Source organism: Grus americana, chromosome 3 (genome assembly GCF_028858705.1).
Source record: "Grus americana isolate bGruAme1 chromosome 3, bGruAme1.mat, whole genome shotgun sequence".
Classification (NCBI taxonomy): domain Eukaryota; kingdom Metazoa; phylum Chordata; class Aves; order Gruiformes; family Gruidae; genus Grus; species Grus americana.
In genome coordinates, this window is record NC_072854.1 from 12652332 (window position 1) to 12659127 (window position 6796).

The 6796-nt window shown below is 50.5% G+C and overlaps 1 protein-coding gene across 3 annotated transcripts in view; it reads right to left on the reverse strand.

The window, feature by feature from the left end:
- The window catches only part of VSNL1 (visinin like 1), a 95098-nt gene extending 88549 nt beyond the window's left edge, over positions 1-6549 (reverse strand). The window contains exons 1-2 of one of the 3 annotated variants that reach the window (XM_054819105.1): positions 6360-6549; positions 5633-5770 (exon numbers count right to left, since the gene is read on the reverse strand). The gene's annotated coding sequence lies outside the window, so the exon portion shown is untranslated. Of the gene's footprint in view, positions 1-4139; positions 4345-5313; positions 5341-5632; positions 5771-6359 lie in introns of those variants that run through there. The other 2 variants (XM_054819106.1, XM_054819104.1) reach the window with 2 other exon arrangements.
- Between the last annotated feature and the right edge of the window lie 247 nt (positions 6550-6796).

The window sequence follows — 6796 nt, forward strand, 5'->3', positions numbered from 1 at the left end:
TTTTTTTTCCCAAAAAAAATATGTATGTGGTTCATGAACAGGAGACTAGATAGAGGTATCGCTGAGTAAAATGTTATGGACTCTGCTAGACACCTGGTTAAAATTCTCATTATTATCCCTTGTAGAGTTAAACATTTATGAATCTGAAAGTTTTCATCTCTAGAACACAACTTTCTGTTTAACTACAAGTTAAAACTAATTAAAGTAATTTTCATCAAAAGGTTTAGATCCTTGTATTTATTAGTCTACAAGCTCTGTAAATTACCATCACAGCTTGTCTTCTTCTTGAGTATACCTTCTCACTTGTACAGTGCTGACAGTATATTCTTCATCAAAGTTTGAACAACCAAGGTAATCCCATTGGTTCTCATTATACTGGGTTGATCCAACTCATCGTGAGTTAAACAAAATTCCACTATTTTCTTATGCCTAACTGTGGTATGAAAATACCTTGGTAGGACCAAAACTAAAACAAAACAAAACAAAAGAGTTAATACAACATTTCTAAGTCTTCTCATGATGGATCTCAGTTTTTAGGTCTTTTCATCAATGAACTTTGAGAAGATCTAAATCAGTGAACAAGAAATAGGTACAACAATTCTTTCCGGTATTTAGTAAACTATACAGTGCTATAGTTGTGCTAATAAAGTGATTTTAAAATTCTTTATCCTCCTAGTAGGAAATTATTTTATTATAATTATCTTAAAAGATTCACTTGATTACCTCAAATTACAGCTTCTCATGACTTCAAAAATCGTAGGTTGTTGACAAACTCAAGAACATAGCAAACTCTTGCTCTTTCAGAATGGTGAAATTGGGGAAGCTGTAATACATTCTGCTAAATTTGTACAGTCTGGGATTGAAAATGTCACTTCATGGGGATTGTTCCAGGAAGAAAATCTGCAATAAGGTCTGTAATACTTCTTCTTTTGTCCTTAATATCAGAATTTCAGAATACATCGTGTTTAGGTCAACAAAAGATGCATTCGTCATCTCGCTCCCAATGGACACTGTTTATTTCACTTAATTGTGGTTTCACAAGTTATTTTACAAAACATATTCTGTTCCTTACCCTCCTCAGGGGGATAATCACAAAGAAAACCAGCTTGATATTTTTATAAACCCATCAGTGAAATTGAGTATCAAGTGATTTCCATCTTTTCCTCTCCTTCAACCGCCTCCTTGAAACTACTTACTTTTTACAACTTTCAGCTATGAGACCATCTCTACTAATCTGTCTTAATTCCCTACATGTGTACTATTGTCCTTTGGGTCACATTCACACCTGAAAGCAGAGACGCTGTGGATAATGGCCACATAAAGTTTAAAAGACAAATTGAAAAAATACGTATTTATTCTTAGCAACTTAAATCACGACTTAAAAAGCAATATGGATTTGAAGCACTACCCAGAGATTTTGCATTCCATGAACAAGTATCCTTTTTATCATCTGTTTCATTGTCTTTGAAAAGGATTATAGCTATTACTCTCAGAGCACTAGCGTAAAATTCGGAAGATAAGATTCTCTCTTTCTATGAACAAAGACAAGAGTTGGAGCTGAGGTCAGAAAGCGCCTCCCTGCGATGGGAGCCCATCTGGATCCTTACATCTTACAGCACTACATATGCTCACAGCCTTCCCTACTCGTGCTGTATTCTTGTATCAGGCAACGCTTTCAGCGATGCCACGTAGAGAAGCGATAGAGTAAGTCACGATCTCTCCCAAGCATTAAGGGAAATAAGCAGTGAAGATAATTGGTAAAGAGAAAAGACATCCAAAGATGCAATTAAAGCACACAAAGATCAGAGGAAAAAAAAATTACACTCCAAAGGAAGAAAGAAAAATACAAAGGACGTATAGAATGGCAAAAGGTATGCAAACACAGGTAATGTGGACCCACAAGAAAATGGAGACAGATGAAATGGCCTAGGATCATTACAGTGACACCTCAGTCAAAATTAGGAATGAGGAATAATGCAGGAAGACCACAAAATTGCTCTTCTCTATTAGTGTAAGAGAAAATTAAAGGGCAGAATCCACTGGCAATGGATTCCACTCTGAAACTAGCTTCTTTTCAGACCACTCAAACGACAAAGGGTATTTAGCCCCAATCCGCACTGGCAAAACAATATACAGTAAAAACAAAGGGATGAAGACCAGTGTTGAAAATGTTTGACATCACAGACAACGAGCACGGTTTCTCATATTAAGTGCTATGTGTTTCAGTCCTAAGTACTTTAAAACCAAATTTGCCTATCATATTTTAAGTTTTCTAACTCTAATTTCAATTAGTCGACATTGCTGTTTAATTCACAATTGGAGGATGAGCCAGCATTATCTGCCCGAGTGACACAGACTTCTGGAAATCCACAGGAATCTGCAAAATCTACAGAACTGAATACCTAAAGTACGAATGTGAGGCACAGACATAACAGAAAAAACACAGGAATGCACAGTGCAGCCAGACACAAAATTGTAATTCCAAAATTGAAAAACAGAACAACAGCTTGAGAAGTAAACAATTTTGGAAGCTCCCATAACAAAGTTCGTCATATTCATGTGTTTGTTAAAAAGAACCTATGTTCTTACATTTAATCCTGCCTGCGGCTATACTGAGAGTAAAGACAGAAAAGTCAGGAGAGCTACACCACCCCAACACACTGAAAAGAGCAGAAGGAACGGAGCTGCGGGAGCGCGGTACTGCAGCCTATTCCCCATGCCCTGGAGAGGGACGCTGCTGGAAGGCACGCCGGGATCCCCAGCGCGTCCCTGGACATGCTGCAGTCAGCAGGATGTCACACCCTGCGACATGTGTGGCGCCTTTTCCGAACAGCACCAAAGCCAGCTTCATTGCATCGCTTCCATCCTACATGGCCAGCCTGACTTCTGCAACCTGAATCTGCAGCCTTCTGTTCTGCTCTGTCCTGCCCTGTCCTACCCCACCTCTTCTCATCCCATAGTTAGACTTTGCCTTACCATTCTGTACAAAGCATAAGTTTCTTCCGGTTGGTACTAGAGTGTGACATCAGCTATGAATCTGCTGGTACATTACACCGAGGGAGTGCACGCAGGGAACTGTAAAACGGGACCGGCAGCAGCGGGGACATCTCTGGCATTTGCTTTGCGGTTGTGAGGTTACGTAATGCTGTGATAGTCTGAAGTAGATGTCGCTCGATGACACACAGCTGATGTGCCGTCAATAGCTGGACGTTCCACAACATCAGGCACATCAAAAAATCAGTGGTGTGATTCTCTGTACAGATATGCATTTGTATGGGGCAAGAAGATAGGGCAACCTAGAAAACGGATTAAATATTGCAGTTGCATGTCATAAAAGTTTGTGGCTGAATTCCTTTTCAGCACAACAGGATAAGGATTCGGTCCTTAATTAAAAGGCAGGAATAATACACAATGAAGATTAACAACATGTTTCCTTATTTTTCCTTGACAGCAGCATGAGACCAGACTACTTTATGCTTTGTTTGAATGGAGAAGCAAAATGTAATTAAAGTTTTAATTAAAATTGATCGCAGTCCACAAACCTGAAATGGATAGTGCTGTTTTAACACTGTACTGGAAGACCTTTCAAGTAAATTGATGTTCTTAAATGAACTGTGTTCTTTAAAGAAAAAAAAAAGGCATTTTGTCAAGAAAAAGGGTAGTAGTGAAAACTAATGAATCTGAAAATGTGTCATAGAAACAAACTACTAGTAAGCATGTTTTCTGAAAGGGCTGGTGAATATGTATTCTACAAACACTGAGCTCCCTCACATACTTATTTTTCTCTGAATGTGAGGATTCTCTTTCGTACCATATTCCAGTTAGTAAAGATGTGCATTTTTTTCTTCTTCATAAAGAGGTGGTGGTGGTACCTCTGAGAGCTGAACTTTCTAATACATGAAGGAAGAGAATGCCTATCCACAGAAACACTCGCTACAAAATATTGCTAAAAATATTTTGCCAGCAGAATTGTTGGGAGAAGTACCTGTATCTCTTAAACACATCTGTAACGTTAACATCTTCTGTACAAGAACGTGGAACTTATCCATACATTTTGGCCTTTTACTAACTGGCCAAGGCTCTGGCGTGCAAGTAATCACATTTCAATTTTAATGAAAAAGGGCAGGTACTTTAATTACCCTGTTATCTGCACGGTTTCTTTCTCAGCCGAAAAGCCTGGTGGTGCAGGTAATCGCCGCCGCCCTCCCCCGGCCTTGCTGCACTCTTTCGGGCGATGCGAGATTTGGGAGCGCGGTTCCCGCCGGCGGTACCTCCGCAGCGGGCGGGGGCTCCGGCTGCCCCGAGGGCTCCGCACGGCCGGGCTCGGGCTCGGGCTCCCCCTCCCTGCCCAAGGAAGGCGGAGAGCTCCGTCCCACCTCCGAAAAGCCCTGAACGGGCTCCTCCAGGGGCGGGGAGGGGCTGATCTTATGCAACTGCAGCCCCCCCCCGCCCCCTTTCCCCTCCCAGTCTCTGACAGTTTCTCCCCACGTCGGGGGCCGGAGCAAGGAAGGGGAGAGTTGTGGAGAGGGGGGGACACGACACCCCAGCAAGGAAAGGTTCATGGGGTTGGGGACAGGATGCGGAAGGGGTGTAGGGGGACCTTGCAGGTGGCTTCATGCAGGCAGGGGACCGCGCGGCTGCGGAGGGGGTGCCCCGGTGGGGGCAGTGGGGAGAGCGGGCGATTCCGGAGGGCCGGGAAAACCCCCGGGGGGAGGGGGGGGAGGGAAGCCTTGCACCGGGGGACCCGGCGGCAGAGGGCAATGAGCAACGAGGGGGGCGTGGGAGGCGCGGTGCACGGGCAGTGGGCTGTGCGGGAGGGAAGGCAGCGCCCGGGGGGGCCCTTCCAGCAGCCCCGCCGGCGGGAAGCCCAGCCCGCCCCGCCCGGCGCACAGCCCCCGTGTCCCGGCGCGGCACCCCCGTGCGCTGGGGAAGCGTCCCCGCCGCAGCGCGGTGCCCAGCACCGCACTACCGGGATCCGGCCCCTCCCGGCGGAGGCCGGGGGCTAAAAAGTGCTTCACAGGGGGGTTGGGAGGAGGAGGGAGAAGAAGCCCCCCCCGAGCACCGGCAGGCATGCCTCCCCCTCGCCCCCGCACACACAGCACATCTCCCCGGGGGCGGACCATTCATTTTGAAGCGGCTCTTGGGCGCAAAGTTGCGCCGGCCAGGCCGCCCCCCCGCCCGCGTTCCCTCCCTCCCGCGTTCCCTCCCTCCGCGGCCGCGCACGCCCCCGGCCCCCGCACAGGAGCCTCTGCGCCCGGGTCAGCGCGGAAAACGCCTCGCTTTCCCCCACGGCTGCTCACGATCTGCCTCAACCTGCTCCTCCTTTTGTTTTGATCTCTGGAAATGAAATTCTCTCTCCCGTCGTCTCCTTTCCCTCCTCCTCCTCACGCCTTCGTGTGGGAAATGACTCGGATCGCACACCAGCTTTTGTTATCTCCTCCCACCTCCATTTTCACTCCGACTGATGCCCAAGTAAATAGCAGGAGCGCGGCACCTCCACCCCGCACCTACCCCGCCGAAGGGGCGAGGCGAGCGCACCCGCTTGCAAATCCAACCCAAGGTTTACCCTGCAAACACCTCGCATGCTATGTAAAATAAAATAGTAAAGTAAAAAAAAAAAATAATCTCTTACAGGCAGTAAGAATATCAATAAAGCGATCGCAAGGATCGGGAGCACTTCTGCCTTCCCAGTGGGTGTGATGACCTTGCGAGGACTGCTCTTGCTCTTCGGTTTCGCACGGTCTCTTTTTTTTTTGTTTGTTTTCCCCTACTGGAAAAAAATAACGACCTTTTCGCTATCTCTTTTTCAAACGAACAAGAACGCCAAAGACTTCCACTTTCACCAAAACATTTCCAAGCGCAAATTATTAAGCGACAGATCAATGCTTCCTTTCGATGTTGTCGGTATTTATATCCGGATCGATGCGGGGGTTCGGTCTCTTATCTCGCAACAGTTCACGGCAAATCGCTGCGGACACGATTTCCCTCCACCTCGCCCGCGTAACGACAACTCCCGCACACGGAGCGGCGAAGACCAACCGCGCACATCAACTTTCCCGGCGAGGATGATCCCCGCGCTGCCCACCCCGCCCCGGGCAGCCCCCGCCTCAGCCCCCCGCCGCGCCTCCCTCCCGCCGCGCTCGCACGCACCCCCGCCGCCTTCCCGGGAGGAAAAGCCACGCGCGGGGCAGCCCGAGACACCTTCGTCCCTCCCGACCTCGCCGCCCGGCGGGCAGCTCCGCCGCCGGCACCCCGGGGAAGGGTTCCCGCCCGCACCTCGCCCGGCGGTCGGGTGCCGAGCCCGGAGCCGCCCCCCGCCCCGGCGGTATCCCCGGCGCCGGCACCCGGGGCGCACTTACTGAGGGCGCCGAGAGCTGTCCGCGGTGCGGAGGAGGGCGCTGGGCCGCGGGGTCCCGCCGGGGTGCTGGGGCCGGAGGGACGGCGGCTCGGTGCGCGCCCGCCCGCCGCTCGCGCCGCAGCTCACTCCGTGCCGCCGCCGCCGCGCGCGCCCCCGCTCCGCCCCGCGCGCCGCCCGCCCGCCCCGCACTGCAGACCGCCGCCCCGCGCACGCCCCGCGCACGCGCCGCCCCGCGCCCCGAGCATGCGCGCGGCCGCCCGCCGCCGCGGGCGCGAGGGAGGGGGACGGCGGGCGCGGCGGGTCGAGACGTCGCGTTGGCGGGGAGGGACCGGGGAGGGACCGGGAAGGGACGGGGGGGGGGGAAGCCCCGGGGCGGGCGGAGCGGGGCGCCGGGATCCCGTGGGAAGTAAGTGCGGAGAACGGGGGCACGACCCCGCG